The sequence below is a fragment of the Microcebus murinus genome, chromosome 11, assembly GCF_040939455.1.
Source record: "Microcebus murinus isolate Inina chromosome 11, M.murinus_Inina_mat1.0, whole genome shotgun sequence".
Taxonomy (NCBI): domain Eukaryota; kingdom Metazoa; phylum Chordata; class Mammalia; order Primates; family Cheirogaleidae; genus Microcebus; species Microcebus murinus.
Window position 1 is genome coordinate 37397273 of NC_134114.1, and position 18661 is coordinate 37415933.

The 18661-nt window shown below is 36.9% G+C and overlaps 1 long non-coding RNA gene across 1 annotated transcript; it reads right to left on the minus strand.

The window, feature by feature from the left end:
• Positions 1–237: 237 nt before the first annotated feature.
• Positions 238–16096, minus strand: LOC142873789 (uncharacterized). The gene is made up of 3 exons (XR_012921764.1): positions 15919–16096; positions 5738–5819; positions 238–796 (listed from the first exon to the last, which is right to left on the minus strand). It is a non-coding gene; the product is annotated as an uncharacterized LOC142873789 (long non-coding RNA).
• Between the last annotated feature and the right edge of the window lie 2565 nt (positions 16097–18661).

Consider the following 18661-nt stretch of genomic DNA (forward strand, 5'->3'; position numbering starts at 1 on the left):
AGGTACTACAGTAATAGGGTATTGGGCGGGGGGGGGGGGGGCGCGGGTATATACATACATAATGAGTGAGATGTGCACCACTTGGGGGAGGGTCATGCTGGAAACGCAGACTTGTGGGGGGAGAGGGGCAAAGGGCATTGAAACCTTAGAATCTGTACCCCCATAATATGCCGAAATAAAAAAAAAGATAATGAAAATACAATATATTAAAAAAAAGTTTACATAATTAAACTTTAATAATGGCTTTATGTAACAATCAGTTTGCAGAATTCCTAAAATTTTAACAATGGGCTCTTATGAGCCAGTAAAAGCCACCTTCAGTACATCGATGCCTCAGTTCTGAATCCAGTCAGTTTTTCTGTTACCAAGGATTGAGCTAATTTGTTTTTCCTAGTATTTGAATGTTTTCATTCAAGTTTAAAAATGTAAAATCATCTCCCCCATTTCCAAGTTTCCATATTAAGGAACTTGTTGATGAATTCTATAGTCACTGCAAGTCTACTGGAGGTAATGAAGTGAATAAGTCCTCAGTTCCAAGGGCAATCTGTAAAGCAAACCAAAGTAACACACTGCTATTTCAGTCTGCAAAAGGAGAACTTGCTGGGTGCATCGGTGGGTTTTCCAGAGGCCTGCTTTGAGATTGCCTTCCCTTGGGGTGCTGACCCATGTTGTGTCTGGCCCTTGGACTCTCCACAGATTAAGTGGTCTGGGCTGTCAGCTTTCATTCTACCTGAGCCACTCACCAACTTTGTGAGGAAGATAGGACAAGTCCTGTGACCTCTTGGTGTTTCCTGAACTGTAAAATAAGATAAATAATTCAGAGTAAAACTCACATGATTGTACAAGGATTTCTTATTGACTGCCTAGAATTTTGGCAGTTGAGATTTATATCACTTGCCCTTGGAGATCATAAAACTACAATATTATAATGTGGATTTTGTGTCTTCTAATCAAAAAACCAAAAATTATGATAAACTTATATGCAGTGATCTAAGACAGCACTTTCCAATAGACCTTTCAATGATGATGAAAATGTCCTATAAGCTCTGTCTACCATGGTAGTCTTTAACCATGTGGGCTATTGAGCACTTGAAAAGCGGCTAGTGGGATCAATGAACTAATTTTTAATATCATTTAATTTTAATTAATTTAGATTTAATAAGCTATGTATACCCAGTGGAACTAGTGGCTACTGCATTAGATTGTGCAACTCTGCAAGGCAATAGATATAAGCTCCATCCTTAGTTGCCTGATATTTATATTTTGGAATCTACAGTAGTAGCACAAAGACTTATTTGACTAATATAAGAAAAAAATGTTCTTTAATCAGGATCTATACATAGGCCTGGCGTGGTGGCTCACTCCTGTAATCCTAGCTCTCTGAGAGGCCAAGGTGGGCGGATTGCTCTAGGTCAGGAGTTCAAAACCAGCCTGAGCAAGAGTGAGACCCCGTCTCTACTATAAATAAAAAGAAATTAATTGACTAACTAACATATCTAGAAAAAAAATTAGCCAGGCATGGTGGCACATGCCTATAGTCCCAGCTACTCCGGAGGCTGAGGCAAGAGGATTGCTTGAGCCCAGGAGTTTGAGGATGCTGTGAGCTAGGCTAATGCCACGGCACTCACTCTAGCCTGGGCAACAAAGTGAAACTCTGTCTCAAAAAAAAAAAAAAAAAAAAAACACACACACAAGGATCTATACATAAATAGGTTTTATGGACTACTGTCAATCCCTAAACAATTCTAACACTAATTTGTAGCCAATCTGTCCAATCTGTGATGTGTAGGACATGACTTACCTCCTTCCACATGTGAAACATTGTATGAAAGTTTTTCTTTGGTAATTTTCAGAGAGATCTAGAGAATGACCTAATGCCTTGAATGTGTAGTACCTAAACTGGACGTTTTGAAAGAACAAGCAAGTAAAAAAATAAAAGCAGGGTAACTGTCCAAAGAAGTTACACTAAGTGCTATTGGAAGAAGAAAACTAATTTCAGCAGAACAGTTTGGTAAGTAAGGAGTGATGTTTATTCAGAAGAATCTCCATATTATATTTTTTGGCAAAAAAAAAATAGACAAATTTTTAGTGCAGAAGCTGTTATTTCCCTCTGTCTCTTGAGATCCGCCAAAGGTCAATCTAGAAAGCCTTTGGGACTAAAATAAAGGATCTCAGGTGTTGGATTTGCATCCATGACTTTCAAGCTCATGGTGTGCATTTGACCTGGCTTTTGGTAAATAAGTAGAATTGCAATTTCCCAAGGTCTTTGTTATATCAGTAATGACACAATGAACCATTGTTATTTGTTAGACCAGAAAATTAGGACAATGCCTTAGTGCACACCAAAAGCTCTAAATCATGTTATGATCAACCAAAGAGTAATGCCCTTGGGAGCCCACAGAGAATGAAAGGAATAGTGTCACACTGGGGCATATGGGTGCCTAGAAATGTCCCTGTGTTAGCTCTTCTATCTATCCCTCTTCTGGAACATTAATGAATCGAGCTACAGAACTATCTCACCCAGGAAAATCTATTTATACAGCTTCAATATGATATGATAGAAGACTCATACACAAAAGCAACATCAGGGAAGGCTTCTATTCAATTTTATAACTTTTTCCTCAACAAGAACCCCTTACAACTACAAAATACATTTGAATTTCCTATACCTTTACCAAAAGAGCATTTAGACACATTTGTCAAGCAAATATTTGATGTTTTGCTGAGAACAATGCAATGGATTGATGATTCTAAATTAAGATATAGTCTATACTTTTCTCTTTTTCCAAGTTACTGTCTCTTTTTAAAATAATCTCCATTCAAGAAATGTTCCCACAGGTAACATTGGCAAGTGCCACTCCTGTCCTGCAGCTGCTACATTCATGCCTTTCAAATCAAGGACTTTTAGATGTCATTCAAGTGTTTTCTGCCTTGTGCCCATTTGAATGTCAAGGAGTACTTTCTGATTGAGATCTAGTTCCTTATATTTACAAATTAGATGACAACTTTTGTTTGCAAAATCACTTGATTCAGAAAGAAAATTTTGTTTCTGGGAGTTTAGATGCTACTTCCTATCTCTGATATTTGTTCAATTAAACATTTGTATCATGTCTTGGCTCCATTGTATTTCTAGAGATGCTGAAAATGTCATTAAAATTGGATTCTGATTCAGCACCGGTACCACTGCCCATCTAAATCAATCCCCTGAAAGCCCTAAAACCAAAGTGATCACTGAGCTGCATTCCTTAGATATCAGCAGATTATGCTACTCAGTCCTGACAAGTATTAGTAGGCAATGTTTTATCATCTGGAATAATTAGATCTCATCAAAGCTCTTAGAGAACTCCTGGCTTGCCTTAAATGTTTTTTTACCCATTTTAAAACTTTAATAGAAGTAAAAATCTATGGTCTTCACATAGACTCTAGCAGGAATGTAAAGAGGGAATCCAAGTGAGTGTGGAAAGGGGTCATAAAGAATGTAGTTCTAGGATCAGTGCACAAGAAAATGTGCACTAGATGCGGATCTTTTGCCAGGAGGTATATGGCAATACAAGCCAAATTTATTATGAATTCCAAAGACAGTGAAAATATCTCTGTTTTGTACTGAATGTTGCTTTAAATAAATGGGCCATTGGCCAGGGGTGTGGACATCCTTTTTGCTATGAACATTTCCATCGTAATGACATACTTTGTAATGGGATTTGACATGTAATACAAACATAGTTCCCAAAGCATGTAATATCCATCTCAATTACTAACAATTCTAAAATTGGCATCATTGTTTTCCCCCATCTTAAATATATATACTGCCCTTGCCAATCACCCACTGATTTTCTAATGTTAATGATTTGTATTGGATGACTATCTAATACCAATTTTCATTTTTAGTACCTGGGGACATTTTCCCTGGAATGTATGTTGCTCAAAAAAATGTAGTGGATTCATAAAACTAGATGTCTGTAAGATTTAGCAAGCTTTTTTTTTATTCACAAAATAATGCAAATGGAAATAAAAATATTCTATCTAACCCATTTGAGAAAAACAGGGTAGTTTACTAGATTACACAGAAAATTAGGACTTTCATATTCTGATCTCAATTTTGAATGATTGGATTAGGCTACATGCTTACTTATAAATTGCTGAATTCATATTCTAACAATTTTATTCAAGAATACAATTCTTGAAGAAGACTGAATTGAAATGTACATACTGCTTTCTCAAAAGTCATAATTTTATGTGGAAAGAAAACTTTTCTTAAGTGAACAAACATATAGCTTTGCTTTCTCTGTACTTCAATTTTTCCTGCTACAAAATGAGGATGGCGTAGTAGAACTAACCTGATACTGTGAAAGTCTGTTCTCAGGTATGAGAAGAAGAGCTAAAACTCCAAAGAAGTGCCCATTGCCCTTTCCTGTGCCTTTTATAGTTATAAACATTCAATGAGGAACTCACATGGGAAGGGTGTTTGATGTGCTACTCCCATTGTCAAAGTTTGAAGGCTTCTAAAGAAGACAGCCATGGCTCAGAGTCCAAAACCAAATGTTCATCAGAAAAGCTAATGGTGTCTGTTTGGTGTTCAGCACTGGTATTCTCCACTACTAGCTTCATGAAACCTGGTCAATCGATTGCAGCAATGTCTACTGCAACCAATTGGATTAAATGATGAGGATGCTTATGATTAAGCAGCTAAGCTTGGTCAATAGAGACTAGTTCTCTTATAAGGATTGGCTTGACCACATATCACACAAACAATGCTGCTCAAACTACTGCAACTGGGCTTGGAAACTGTCTATCACCTATTATATTCACCAAACCTTGCACCAACTGACTACCACTTTTTCCAGGCTTTGGACCATTTCTTGCAAAGAAAAGTATTCAATTCTCCACAAGCTGTGGAAACACCTTTTGCGAGTTCATCATCACTAGCTCTCCAGGCTTCTTTACTGCTAGCATGAACTGAATTGCCATTAACATAGCAAAGCTATGTCGATAGTTAAGGCTCATATTTTGATTAATTGTACTGCTTCTTGTTTGAGATAATAAACTACTCTTTTGATTCAAAATCAAATGTTTCATATTTAATGACCTAATAGATCCTCATAAGTTCTTGTAAGCACCTGGCTCATTTGAGGCCTTTCCATGATCTTAAAACAAGGAGAAATAACTATTTTCTAACAGGAAGAATGGGCAACTTCTATAAAAGCTAAGGTTTCAGGGGGCTCTGGGAACTAACTCAAGGAAGGGAATCTACCCAAATTTCCCTATCCGAAGTCTCAGGGTCCCAGCTCCTTCCCTATTAGTCCCTAAGTTGATGTAACATACCTGTTGGAGGTAAGAATTCAATCTTCTCTCAAGTCTTGCTGCTGTCATGATTAACTCTAAGCCTGGTTCTCCACTCTGTCCTCTTGCTGCAGAAGATTAGAGGTTTCCTTGCCTGCCCTCAAGGCGACAATGTGGCTTTTACACTTTTACCTTGAATTGGTGAATAATCACTCTATGCCTGTCACCATCTCTTCAACAATTCAGCGGTGCTCAGAAAAGCCAACAAACACCATAGTTATCATAGTTAACAGCCCTCAAGTACCGGCAATATTGTATCACTTGGTGTATTCCCTTCCACCTGTATGCCATCTTAGTTAATCCCTGTTGAAAGTTTAATGATTACACTTCATTTGCATGCCAAGGATTATCTGCATTCCACTTAGCACCAGTGATGGTGTTGTCAGTGTCAACTTACCAGTGAGTGATCCATCTCCAAAATTCCATTTTAGAGGTGGCTTTCCAGGATCAGTTCTGTTCCACTGGTTTGCATTTATTTCCTGAAAACAAAGACGGAGGGTTGCACGCAGGTTGGTATGGGAGTGCTCATGTGAGAAGCACTCGTAAGGAAGTGAAGAAGATAGGATTGGTGTGGAATGGTGGAGGGACAAGCTGACCTGCCATGTGATTTAACTGATAACTCCATCTTCTGAAACACTCTGGAGCCAGGATGGCTCTTCTGAGTTGTCTTAAGGCAAGAGTTTTGGGCTTTTATTTATTTATTTTTGAGTTTGGGGCTTTTAAATCCCCAGACATTGGCTCCCCAAATTCAATACCCCCAACTTTTCTTTTTCATTTCCCTGGCCTTAAGAGATGGCAGCTATTTCTTGCAGTCATTATCTCTAGGTTATCTCTGAGATTTCCTTCTGTTTTTTCAGCTTTTTAATTCCTCTGTAACCAATCTCCTATCTTTAGTTTCCTCTGTGAAAATATCTACTACGGTTTCTATTTTCTTGACAGATTCTGCCTGAAATGGTCATTTGCAAAAAGAAAGAAGTAAATAGTGTGCCTAGTCCTTTAGAGGAATGATAACTATGTGGAATAGCTCCTTTGGTGAGTTAGTGCAAGAACTGACAAAGGATGTGAAAATAACTTGTTGCACTGAACTGAAAACTACCTACACATTTTCAGTAGCACTATTTGTGCAATCGAGTCACTTCTGCTGGCAGCTACGTTGTAGGAGAAGCAAAGGCAAATATTTGAGTGGATTAAAGGTTTGCTGAGTAGACAAAAATTAGAAGGGCAAGGAGCAAGGTTATTGAGAATGCTGCCAGAAAACAGTTTTAAGTCAGAAATCACCCTAAATAAGATCTAGTGCACAAAAAACCTTCTTTTCCAATAGAAATTTAACTACATAAGCCATATAATTAGAACTTGATATCAAAGCCATCTTATACTAGTGCTTAGAAGTCATAAGACTACACTGTTCTTTCATATCTGTCTCACGTTTCAATGATGTAATAATTGTATTATCATATGATCAAATATTTCATCAAATCTTTGCTAAGCAAAACGAGTTCATTGCTATGGAGTCATCATTTGGACTCTGTTTAGGTTACATCTAGTTAAAAAAGAAATAAATAGCTGAACTCTGTTTTGCCTTTTATATCCCATTCTCTTTGCCAAATATTCAAGGCTCAGGGAGGGTCACTTCAGCACAAACTGTTGCAAATTTCCAGAATAAAATTCTGTAATCTCTTATTGTGTAATAAGACTCTGGAGAACTACATTGTCAGAGTTAAGACTGCTTCTCTCAGCAAAACTTGCCATTTGCTATTGCAAAATATGATTGAAGACAACTTATAATTTAGGGGTACATGATTAAGGAAGCTTTCTAAAATGATCTTCCTGAAAAAGATATTAGACTCATTATACACCCTTGCCTACACCTCAGTTCCTTTAAGAGAGTTAAATCACTTTCATATGTAGAAAAGTATATCTTTAGGACACAGCCCAATTCTTCCTCCTTTAATACAAACACCGATCCTTCAAAGAGCTACTCTGCCCTCCATCTCAACTAAGCTTGGTTCCTCCTTTGGCATCCCTTACCACTTAAATTCAGATGGAACTAGAGCTATTTCTAAGGATCATTCACACTCCTGGTCTGATTAACTGTCTATGGTTGGGGTGGTGGGGGAGTCTTGTCTTTTATTATACTAAGAAAGCATGCTTCCTCATTGGCAATAAACACAATTATTTTAATCATTTAAAGACATTCCTGTTTGGCTGTGGCATTTCTGGTTGTTCTGGTTGGTATACAACAAACCACATTTAAATAGAACTCTAAAGAAAATTGCATCTTGATTGAACTCTTCATATTCCCTGAATATTTCCCCCTACCCCAGAGTATTTCAGGCCAAGGAGTGTTTGCTGTAACTGAGAAAGGTAGGAAAGCAAGAAGGCGTATTAGAGAATGACAAAATCTTCTTGTCCTCAAACTATGAGCAACTCGAAAGATAATATAATGACATATCCTGTGAAAGAGATTTTCCACGTGAATGGTACAGGGGATTGGGTTTGGGAAGAAACTGTGCTTGGTTGGATAATTAACCCAGGTGTTTGTGTTATTCATTACTGTGTAACAAACTACCCCAAAACATGGTGATCTAAAACAACCATCATCTATTTGTTCATGATTCTGCAATCTGAGGCTGAACACAGCTCAGGGTTTTGTTGGTTTTGCCTGGGGTCTCTCATGTGTCTGTAGCTGTCTAGGGATTGATTGGGACTGGAAAATCCAAGATGGACTCCCTCACACCTCTAGTGCTTCTTTTGTCAGTGACTCTCCATAGAATGTAGACATTGAATCTTCTTAAAATTGTACCTCTTTTTTTGTTCCCCCTTTTTCCCCAGTTTCATATAGGTGGACTATCTCAACTGGTATATTTTTCTCCCCTATGTACTCTCAAAGCACCCTGTGAATCCTCATAGCCCCCACATCATAGCTGCGTTGTAACTGCCTTTTAGGTTCTCTGCATCCTCACTCCCTACCCGTCCTACCCCTGCTTTGGCCCCCTATTCCCACCTGCACCATTAAACACACAGATTACATGGCAGTTGCTTAAGTGCAGAGTCTTCTTGTTCATGGTTTTATTCCACATTTCTGGCTCAGTGCCTGGAAGAGAATAAGTGATCAACATGTACCTCTTGAGGAACCATGACTAAATATCAAAATCATGAATTGAAAGTAAAAATAAAAATTGCATTCCACCCCACTGGAATTTCCACAAATAAATAACAGAAGTCATTGAAAGGAATGTAAAGTCCAGGGGTTCAAACGATGAGTTATTACAATGAGGTAATGGCATTATTTGATAAAATTCTATTGCTTCATAAGCAAATTACCAAAATAGGTTTTCTCAAGAAAAAGAGAAAAAATGCAGAATGAATCATTTAATACAGAGCTATGAAGCAATAATATTAGTGTACAGTTTCTCACCATTTCTGAGTATATGAAACACCTAACAAAAATCATTTTAGACCAAAGAGATTTTTTATCATCACCATTTATATGATCACAAACTAGTCTCTAATTCTTACTTTCTGGACATCATAGTGTAGTTAAGGAATGAATGAAAATTTTGCTCAGTAAAACAAGGGAAAACAAGTGGTCATTCTTTAATCTTTTAGTTCTCTAAACCCATTAAGGTCTCATAGGATTCCATATTTTGCACTTGAAGCCCTTTCTGCCACCTGTCAATACGTCTTCACCCACTTGGCTAACTTCTGCTCTTTCTTCAAAATTCAGCTAACCTGTTATCAATTTCAAGAAGCCTTCCAGAAATCACTCTGACTGCATTCGATGACATTCCACACACTCCCCTAATACTTACTACCTCCTTCTCTCATAGTGACACCTTATTAAGATGACACATTTGCTCACCCATTACACTACCGCCTCCTTGAGTACAAGAAGGATACCTAATACAAAGCAGACGCTCAGCAAATGCTTATGGAAGAAAAGATTGATGTGAGAAGGAACCAACCCCTACATGCTATATGGGGCACTGATAATCACTCAATACAACAGGAAGGATGTCTAAGAGTCATTCCTTTTGCTCATCTTACCTAAATGTGTTGTTCTGAATACATTTCCACATTCTCCCAATCAGTCACGGCCCATGAGTCTACATTCATGATGAGTGACCTCATCAGGGGACGGGGAGAGTAAGGCTGTAGGGAATGAGAAGAGTGGGGGATATGGAAAAGGAGTTGAGAATAGCCCAGGAATCATGCCCTCCTATGTGAAAATTACCTCCAACCCTTAGTAATGATAATAAATTGACAATTACCTATCGAGGACTTCTGTAACATGCATCATGCTAAGCAGCCCTACGTGTTACCTCTTTTCATACTCACAACATGCCTAGAAACTACATGTGTGGGGGGGAAACAGCATTCAGTTATATATTGGGAAAGGAGCAGAAGTTCAGGTTGAGTTTAGTTTGGGCTAATTCCATAAGCTCATATTCCGTTTTTACCACTACACTATATGGCTCCTGTATCCCTGAAACATTTCAGCAAGGAAGTTCCCTTTGTCTTCCTACTAAAACCTGCTTCCCGAGTCTAGTAATAGCAAGTATAAAAGTTCTTTCAAAAGATTAGAATTTTTATTCTGTTGTTTCCTAATTATTTATTTTTTACAGCAAACACATCTTTAGACTTTGAGGTCTATTTGAGAGATAAAAGGCAAAATTCTCTGTTGAAATTTTACTCTATTTTCATTTCAGAAGGTATCACCAGAGTCAGATGGTCATCAAACTGTCACTTTGTTATTGGTACAAAGACAAGAGAACATGGCACAGAGTCAAGAGAGTCTATTCTGCATCAAGTACTGAACTTACCCCCAGTCACTGGAAAGACAGGTGGAGAACCAGCCAACTCTCATGGCTCTCCTGGTCCACCCCACCTTCCCATCTCACCAAGCCCCAGAAAGGAGGATGGTGTGCTTGTATGTTGGTCGTTTTCCCAAATAAAGGGAGGAGTAGGATCAGCTACATAATTTGCAAGATCCAGGGCAAAATGAAAATGTGGGGCCATTTGGTCAAAACCAGAAAAAAGCTGTTAATAATATATAAACCCTTTTGCTTTCTTCTCAGACCTTGCTCTTAAGTTGTCATGGCAGTCTTATTTGCTACTTAATGTCATTTCAAGTAAACAAAAATTAGAATTTTAAGGCATTTGCAATGCCAAATATCTTATAGTGATTATTACCAAAAATTATTTTGATCTACCAGCTGACAACCTGATTAAGATCTCCTGAAGTTTTATTAAATGCAAAGAATTGGAAATCCCTGATTACAAAATTTATTACCTATGCATTTGAGTCATTCATTTTCTCATAACCAATATTTATCCAATTATTGTTAATTAAATATGTTGTCCTTTTGCTTAACACCCTCTTGTATAATACAATATATTGAGAGAGGATTAAAAAATTGAATTACCATTAATTTTATTATCTTTTCCCAATATAATTTTTTAACAGACTGTTTTTATTTTATGTGCTCTGAATACATTTTTATCATATCTTTGGAGCTACAGATTTATCATTTTCATCACATAATTTACATAGAAATTCTCTATCATGTAACTTAATTGGCAAAGCCAATATGGTTGTCTAGTCCGTCAGCTAAGTCAGACTTATTTTTTGCAAGAAAATAAACTAATCTTATGTTTAAATAAACATGTTAATGTGAGTTTTATAGACTATAAAACCATGGAGAAATAAATGTACAAGGAAACATAAGGTAGATTACTAAAAGCAATCAAGTTAAACTTATGGTATAGTTTGATATAATAAATTTATCCATTTATAAAATGTTATACAATAAGATTAATCAATGTGCTCTTTCTCATTAGTTAATTTGTAAAAAATGCAATGTTTGGTGTATCTAAGTCATAATTTATTCATTAATTGAGGGGTATTATAATTGTGTATGTTTATGCATCAAACTTCAGTGTTTGGCTTTGGGGAATAAGTAAATAAGCATCATTTATAACAATCAGAAATAATTTTAGTAATTTAACTATATTTCATGATCAAAACTTTTCTTTGTGATAGTAAAAAAGTATAAACAGTTAAAAACTATTAAGGTTAGTACACGGCATATACATTTTTTCTTAATAAAAGATTGAAAATATTAATGTAAAAATATTTAAATATGTAAAAATATTATTAATCATAAGGGATTGAGAATATAAAATGAATGTCCTTTAATGTTACTATATTAAATAAATATCAGTTAATGTTAAATATTGAATAAATTCATCATTTTATAAAATGAAATAGAGCAATTGACTAATTGGACTAAATATTTTATAACATTAGATATATCAGTTTTAGCTACCATATTAAATAAAACACTGAATCTGAAATAAATAGCAAAATATTTTTATCTCTTGTTTTTAATCAATATATCTTAAATATTTCTGCAGTCTTATAAAATATTTACATTTTAAGTATAAATAAACATTTATAAGAATCACCATGACTAACATCTTTGGCTTTGGCTATTTATAGATGTCTTCCTTTTCCACAAATGCCATATTCTAGAGATGAAAATTGAGACTAGTTAAAAAAATAATTGCTTAAATTCGTTGGCATTTTCCTACAAGAATGTATGTTCCACAAGAGTAAGGATCTTTTTTTTCCCTCCACTTATGTATCGTAAGTGATAGAATATGTCTGACATTTAGCAGGCAGTTGAAAACATTTGTTTTAAAGAAAGAAGAAATGCCTTTAAATGTTCAATATATTATTTTTATGAAATCAGTTCTTAGCAGTGAGATCCTGATGCTTTAGGGTTCTAGTTAGTTACATTTTAGATTAATAGAAATTTAAAGTTTGTACCAATCTATCTACAAGACTATATCAATCTACAGTCTTTTCAACAATGAACTACATTTTAGTGTTTCCACATCCTCATCAGTATTTGGTACTTTCATTCACTTTTAAGGTTTTTTGCCAATCTGATAAGGAAAATTTTTAAAATAGTATCTCATTATGGCATAGATTTGTTTTTCAAGACTTATTACTGATGTTCATCATCTTTTTATAGGTTTAGTGGTCATTTGTATTTTTCACTAACTTACGTTTTATGTCATGTTCTTTCTTTCTTTCTTTTTTCTTTTCTTTTTTTTTTTTTTTTTTTTTTTTGAGACAGAGTCTCGCTTTCTTGCCTAGGCTAGAGTGAGTGCCGTGGCATCAGCCTAGCTCACAGCAACCTCAAACTCCTGGGCTCAAGCGATCCTCCTGCCTCAGCCTCCCGAGTAGCTGGGACTACAGGCACAAGCCACCATGCCCGGCTGATTTTTATATTATATATATTAGTTGGCCAATTAATTTCTTTCTATTTTTATGGTAGAGACGGGGTCTCGCTCAGGCTGGTTTTGAACTCCTGACCTTGAGCAATCCGCCCGCCTCGGCCTCCCAGAGTGCTAGGATTACAGGCGTGAGCCACCGCGCCCGGCCCTTTTTTTTGTTTTTGAGACATAGTCTCTTTCTGTTGCCCGTGCTAGAGCGCCATGGCGTCAGCCTAGCTCAAACTCCTGGACTAAAGCGATCCTTCTGCCTCAGCCTCCTGAGTAGCTGGGACTACAGGCATGCGCCACCATGCCTGGCTAATTTTTTCTATATATACTTTTAGTTGTCCAGCTAATTCCTTTCTATTTTTAGTAGAGACAGGGTCTCACTCTTGCTCAGCCTGACCTGGAACCCCTGAGCTCAAATCATCCACCCGCCTCGGCCTCCCAGAGTGCTAGGATTACAGGCATGAGCCACCACGCCTGGCCCATGTTCTGTTTCTTAATGTTTTCAGAAGCAGTCTTGATATTAAGGTTTTATATGTTTTGCTACTACAAATATTTTTTCTGCCTATAAGCTATCTTTTTAGTTTGTTTTTGATTTATTTAGTGACGCATACTTTTTGAAAGATTGTGTCACGAAAAGTGATTTTCCAGTCCTGTTCCTTTTCTCTCTACATTCCCTCCATTGGGTTCATGGGACTGCATCTTTGGTTAGATGAAGAAAAAAGATAAAGTCTGTGTTAAAGTACATAATTCACCAAAAGTATCCTATAAGAGATTGTCAGCATTAACAAGGGAAAGTTTTGTCTTATCTATTTTCAGTCTGAGAGACTTTCAGTACTTAAGACCTCTCCCCAAAATGCGGAAGAACTGAAGAGCCTGAAATCACTCCTGCCCCCAACTCACCTGCTTTACTGTACAAGAAATGGAAAAACCAGGTGAAGATGATTGACTGGAAGCTGGGGGTGCGTGGCAAAGGAAAGGAAAGGATATCAAAAAATGGGGTGGTGTTCTTGTCTTTGTAGGGGGAGAAATATTCATGCTGATCAACTCTAGTTGTTGATTTCCTTTATAAGTTTAAGTATACCTGTTAAAAACTCAAGGCTAACCATTGATAATTAGGACATAATACTTCCAAAGCATTTGGAGGACAAAAGGAGCAAAGAGAACTTAGTCATATAAAAAGAAGTAAAGAAAAAGAAATAGCAAGAAAGCATACAAGAGAGAAACAATAAAATATGATTCTAAAAACATATCCAAGTATATCAGTAAATGTGATACATTTTCCTGGGTTAAATTCATATATTAAAAGACAAAGATTCTCACTCTGGGGAAACATTACAGACATATTCTCATTTTCAAAGATCCAGGTACAATGAAACAACACAGGGAGATTAAAAACAAAAAGAAGGCAAAAGGGTATTGAAAGCAAATGCTGATAGAAGTATAGAGAAATAAAGACATTAATATGATATAAAATATAATTCATGATAAAAATTACTAAAAGGGGAAAAGGTGGATATTTTGTCTTAATAAAATGTAAAACCTATTAAAACTTTATTATGGTCATGGATAACTATGCCCCTAACAACTTACTTTTGACATCAAAATTTTGTAAAAAGAAAAGAAAAAATTGACAATTCCATAACAACAGTGAGAAATTTTAACACATGTGCCTTAAAAAATCAATTAACAAATAAAGGGACAGAATTTATAATGCATAAATTTCTTGATCTATAAATTGATGTAGAACTTTGTACCTAATAAGGAGAACACATGCTCTTTTCAAACGCATGGAACATTCACAAATATACCAGGTATTAGGACATTTTAAAACTGGTGGCAAATTTTCAAAGCGGAAGTCATATGTACCATTGTAATTGATTGAAATCTAATAAAATTTTATTAAAATGCAATTAAAATTCAAAGTTACCATGAAAGGGTCAGCAACTCAAAAGGTGAAAACAAAAGGCTAGTGTTGTTCCAAAGTATCAACAGGAAAACCAAAGACTTCTAAATAATTTTTGTATTAAAGAAGAAACCCAGTAGAAGTAAAACACTATTTAGAAAAGAACTAGCACAACAGCCCTATATATCTAAGAGTAAGATAGATTCCTAAGTAAACACAAGGTCCTGTTAAGAAGTAGAAAGATGAAAAGGCAAGACAGATGCACATTGGATGGACAAGTGTGGTACATGACCCGAACTGATACTCAAGAAAAAAATGCATTTATTAGAAATAATTTTTCATTAAAATTAAATACGCTTCCAATTCTAGAAGTTTAGCAACAAATCAACCAAAGTAAAAAGATAGGAATTAATAAAAATTAGAGCAAAAAATAGTGAAATTGACAATAACAAAGATATTAGAATTATCAATAACGTAGGAAGTTGAGTCTTTAAAAAGACTAACGCAGTATTCAAAACAAAGCTTAGCAAATTTGATCAAGGGGAGAAAGGAGAGAAAAAAAGCAAATATAAGCAACATACGAAACGGAAAGGGACTATAACTACAATATATGGAAGATCTTTTAAACCAGTCTGTCCAACTGTTTCAGTTTTGGTGGAGGCTCCAAAAGGCAGAAACTAAAAGAACAGGTGCGATACTCCCAATCTCCAAAGTGCGGCGCTAAATGACTTGAGCATATCCTGCAATAGAAGCATCTTATCCACAGCCTAATACCAAACAGAAGCTTTGAAAGGATTGAGGTTGCGGCAATGAAAGGGTGTTGACTCACTGTAGGTTCCTCCTCTTACCTCCTCAGGGGAGAGTATGTCCCCTGCAATCTAGGACATACATGAGGCTGCCACCTGACTCACCCTTGGAAACAGATTCCAGGCAGAGCTGGGAGCTTACTGGTCTCTCACTAATGGTAGATTAAAGGTGCATAATTCCGGGAAACCAAAGGGAAACTCTCAGTGGGAATGTCATGCGGGAGCCATCTCAAAAGGAATACCATCTATATTAGCCTCCTGGAGCTGCTGTTACAAAGTATGGCAAATTGTGTACTTAAAACCACAGAAATTTATTGTCTCAGGAGGCCGGAAGTCTGAAATCAAGGTGTCAGCCTGGGCAGGTGCCAGTCAGGCCTGGCCTCTCACCTCCTTTTGAGTCTCTGATAGAACCCTTCCTTGCCTCTTCTAACTTCCGGTAATGGCTGTCAACGCATACTATGCAACCATATAATATAATCTATATAAATATGGATAACTCTGTTTGTTTCCTAGGGCTGCTATAACAAAGTACTTGCTACAAACTTTGGCGGCTTTAAACAACAGGTATTCTCTTACAGTTTTGGAGGCTGGAAGTCCAAAATTAAGGTGTTAATAGGGCTATGGTCCCACTGAAGGCTCTTTGGGAGGATCCTTCTTTGGCTCATCCTAGCTTCTGCTGTTGCCTGCAGTTCTTGATGTTCCTTGGGTTGCAGTTGAGTCACTCCAATCTCCACTTCTGTCATCACTTGGCGTTCTCCCTGTGTGTGTCTGTCTTCTCTTCTTATAAGGACACGAGTCATATTAGATTAGGGTTCACCTTAATAACCTCGTCTTAAATGAATTACAAAAGACTATTTCCAAAAAAGGTCACATTCACAAGTACCAGGAGTTTGGATCTCAACACATCATTTTAGGGAACACAATTCAGACCACAACACCCAAGGGAGTGTCTATAGGGGCAAGAAACCTTCACGGGCACACTTTTGAGATATCTGTGCTTGGGGAGGTCATGTGACCTACCGAAGGTGAGACTCTGCTTTAGCCTAGGGAGGTCCCCCAAGGGTACCCTGCAAGGTCTCTGGAAAACTAATACAGCACTCCCAGGGCAAAGAGTTTGATTTAAATAATTGCCTAAACTACAGGAAATGAGTGCCAGCTTACTGCTGTGTCCTGCAAGTATGACTCTCCTGCCTCCACCTTTCTTCCACCTTGCAATAGCCCAAAACTGCCTGGGAAAATGGGAACAGAAAAAGAGAAGAACAAGTCGGGGAAACTAGAGAAGCCACCAGCATGCCCTTCACCCTGAAGGCCCAAATTAGGGAATAATTAAAAAGCTTCTGTTCTTAATTATTACAGTAGGCATGACACGTTAATTCTAAAATGAAACTGCTCTTGTAACTGAAAGAGATAAGATTTCTTGAAGTCACTGGGAAAAATATGGGGCCAAGGGTGGAAAAGAACTAGACTTACAGAATGGGTTTAGATGGGAACATGTCAAAATGATAATGTTGTTTTGATTACTAGCTATGAGTCTCACTTTCATTCTCTGGCATCATATGGTATTTTACCAAACCAGCTCAAGAGGAAGTTGAATGCCTGGAAAGCTTTATAATCCCAGAAGAAGTTGTAAATTGTTTCCAAAGAATTGGCTCAGTTATTATTACATATACTTCAAAAAAATAAAAATGAAAAGCAAATCAACTGGTAAAAAATCAAAGTGCTGAGATAATAAAGTGAGTAATAATATATAAAGATGATTAGTGCCTCAAAATTCTTGACTGATGTGTAACCTCCCTACTCTGTAGGCAGCATATTGTGACACTTAAATATCAACTGAGATATTGCAGCCTTTGATTTCACAACCAGTAAAACAGCCACTCTAGAGCCATCCAACACTCTATTCAGTTATTCAGTCAGCATATTTGTCTCTCACAGAGCCCAAACTGCTTCAAATCTTTTACTAGTATGTTTATAAAAACAAACATAACCCATGTTAAGATGGTTAGATAGGAAGATTAAAGGCTGCTAGCCTAAGAGGCTCTGACAACCAAGTTTCATGTCTAGAAACAAACCACAGAAGTTCAGCATCTAATGACATGCAAATGAATCTGGAGCAAGAAAATGAAAACAGTTTGATGTCCACTGCAGAGTTGCTGTGTAAAAATGCATTTCTCATCACATACTATGCCCTTTGCTTATAAAAATCATTAAGTGGTTGAAAAAAGATTAAAAAGCAGTACATTCACTCATGCAGTAGCCTTGAGAAACTCTGCCAGTATTCGTATTACTTGCACTTCTGAGTTACCTACAGGAATACTGAAGATCAAGTTTAGTACTTTGCTCTAGATGAGCCCAGGTTGGTAGCCAGAAACCTTATCAAAAGAGGCATGTGTTGCCAAGATATTTTCTAGAAGTGCTCTCATTTCCTAGAGGATGTATTTCATTGTAACCCAGGACCCATCAATGATTCAGAGTACTGTGGTTTCGAAATGATTAATATGTAAGGGTTATGACAATGTGAGTCAGATGAAGGGGAAAGACATGAGGAAATAAAAACATAATAGGAAAATACACCACAAATCTGTGGACATGGTTAGTCAGTGAATAAGAAAGTAAAATAGAGTACACAACATTAGCCATTCACATTTTCTCCTCATCTGGCAAATGCAGATTACTAATCTCAGAGGATTCACATAATGAATCACAAAGGAAAATCATCAAAGATTTTACTTTGCATTATTCTCTCAATAGACATGTGTTGAACTCCCAGTATGTGCCAGAAATTGTGCTGAGTGCACAATTGGATAAATGATAGATAAGCAGATAGGTAGATTGATAGACCTATGGTTTAAATGTGTCCTCCAAAATTCATGTGTTGGCAATTTAATCCCCAATTGCAACAGTGCTGAGAGGTGGGAGTTTTAAGAGGTAATTAAGTCATGAGGATTCTGCATGCAAATGGATTCCTGAAAAAAGAATGCCTTTGCGCCCTCATTCCTTTCTGTCCCTCTCCTTCTCCATCTCCCTCCTGATCTTGTACCTTTCTGCCTTCTGCCATGGGATAACACAGCAAGAAGGTCCTTGCCAGATGTAGGCCCCTAGACCTTGGACTTCCCAGCCTCCAGAACTGTAAGAAATAAATGTCTGTTATTTATAAATTACCCAGTCTCAACTATTTTGCTATAGCAGCCAAAATGGACTAAGACAGATGGATAGACAGATAGATACCCCTGACCCTCAAAGAATTCCCAACTCAGGAAAGGCATCGGACAAGTAAACATTTTCCTCTGACTAAAGGTCCAAAGGCATAATCAAGTAT